We start from the raw sequence: 2,363 nt of genomic DNA on the forward strand, positions 1-2,363 counted from the left end.
CCCGGCCACCTGCGGGTCACGCTCACCCAACCCTTCGGGTCCTCTTTCACTGACTCACAGCCCACCTTCCCAGCCTCGGCCAAGGCGGAGCGGGCTGGAAGGTGGTGCCCCTCCTCCCCGGCTGGGCTGTGACTGCGTGGGGAAGCCATTCCCACGCGGGCCGTTGTGGGGAACGAGAGGAACAGAGAGTGGGAGTGAGCAGGGCTGGCCTCAGAGATAGAAAGTCAGACTTGCGTGCAGAGCCCCGTGCCACCCAGACCACACAGCCAGAGAAGGAGCATGCTGGCTGGTGTCATACTTCCTCGTGGGCGCCAGCTTCTGAGCACAACCTGAGGTCCAGAGCAGCTTGCTGTGACGTGGGAACTCGGAGAGGACGACGGCTCAGGCATCCCCCTCCTCTGCCGTGAATGCACTTCCAACCGTAGACACAAAGGGAAGAATGGCGGGAGGTCACGGGCTGTGTTTCTTATTTGCATGTGTGCGGGAGAGAGATGAACGGCCGCCAGCAGACCCTGGGGAAGGGCAGTCACCGGCTGGCAACATGCCCCGGGAAAAACACACCTGAATACCCCCGGACCAGCCGGTGGCTGGATCCCACAGGGCCAACTGCGTGGTTTGAACCCTGGACCCGGCAGTCTGAAAAACATGCCAGGTACTTGTGAGTGCATGCAAAATCCTGAAGCCTGGGAAGAGACTGGGAAGGGGTTGCAGAGTGGCCGCCCCGGGGGTGCTTTCTCACTCTCTCTCCAGCAAATGCACCCTCCTGTGAGCTGGCACCGCACTGGTGCTGCGGACACGGACAGCCCCAGGACACCCTGTGCAGAGGAGAGGCCGGAGCAGCCTCAGGCTCTCCCCGTGTCCCACTGATGCTCAGCTGGCACCACCCGGAGGTCGGAGGTCAGAGGTTGCCCGCCCGCCTCCTGGAGCGGCCTTCCTGGCAAGCGTCCGTGCTGGCCACTGTGGGGAGAGTGAGCCAGGTGTTGACAGGCTCCTAGTAGGAAGGTAGGAGGTGGCCGGAGATCAGCGACGGAAGCTATCTAGGACAGCTGACAGGCCCCAGCGGGAGCAGCCAGCGGCTCAGGGCGTGGCACCACAGTGCACAAGCCAGGATTTCAGGAGCAGAGGGCCTGGGAGTGGTGGGTAAGGCCTGTGGTGAAGACAGGGAGAGTGGCCTGGAGTCTCCGTGTACTCAGGGAGTGAAGAGTCAGCCACGGCGGAGGCACCGTCTGAAACGGGCCCTGCCTATGTGACCCTCCAGCCCGGGGCCAGGCACAGAGGGAGGCTGGTTAGCAGTCAGAGGTGGTCCGGTCCAGCACTGAGGTGACTGCTGGTGAGACAGCCCCAAAGCTAGGGTTGGAGAATAGCAAGGTGAAAAAGAGGAAAAGGACAAAACAGAGTAAGAAGGGACCCTGTGCGTCGGGGAGAGGGACACGGGGATGTCAGGGAGAAGGGACCCGAGGGGCGTTGGGGAGAAGGGACGCGGAGGGGGTCGGGCTGACTGGGGGACTTGGGCTCTTACTCTGGGCATGAAGGATCCCTAGGGGAGCCCAAGTGAGAGGTGAGACGAGCTGGTGGAGGCTGCGTGTGCTCGCGGGAGGCTGCCCGTGTTCTCCAGCAGCGCTGTGGAGAACGGCTGTGGAATGAGGCCGACACAGGAAGCCGGGACGCCGGGGGCGAGAGACGGGGGCCCGGGGGGCTGATAGACGGGTCCCTGGACAAACCTGAGAGGGACCGTGAGCTCCCGAGCCAATGCCTCCTGCATGTGGGGACAGACGTGCTCCAGGGAGCAGGCCACAGCGTTGACCAGGCTTTGGGTGTTTTTTTTTTTGAGAGGTTTTTGCTATAGGGCACGTGCACTCACCAGACAGACAGACAGAGACAGAGAGAAAGCGAGAAATCACCCCCCGGGGGGATGGTCACGCCTCAATCCCTTCTCCTCCATTCTCCTCTCGGGATCTTGGGCACGCACACACACGCGCCCGGCGTGAGTTTTAAGCCACCGGGTCCGGGATACGAACCGCGGTCAACTACGTGGGAGTCCAGCGACATAGCCATTACGCTAACTGCTGGATCCTGGGTGGTTTGTTTTAAATTTGCTATAGGGTGTGTGCTCACAGGAGAGACAGAGAGAGGGAGACCAAGAAAGCGCCCCCCAGGGGAGACAGCCAGGCCACAACGCCTTCTCCTCCATCTTTCCGTCCTTTTGGGATTCTGGACATGCGTGTGCTTGGTGTGTTCCCCAATCACCAGGCCCAGGACTCAAACCACACAGTTGGCCACGAGGGATCCAGCTGCCCTAATCACCATGCCACTGCAGGCCCTGTCAGGTTTGCCTGTTTCTTTTCTTTAATAGTAAAATACAC

This window comes from Tupaia chinensis, unplaced genomic scaffold, assembly GCF_000334495.1.
Source record: "Tupaia chinensis unplaced genomic scaffold, TupChi_1.0 Scaffold139733_1, whole genome shotgun sequence".
Classification (NCBI taxonomy): Eukaryota; Metazoa; Chordata; class Mammalia; order Scandentia; family Tupaiidae; genus Tupaia; species Tupaia belangeri.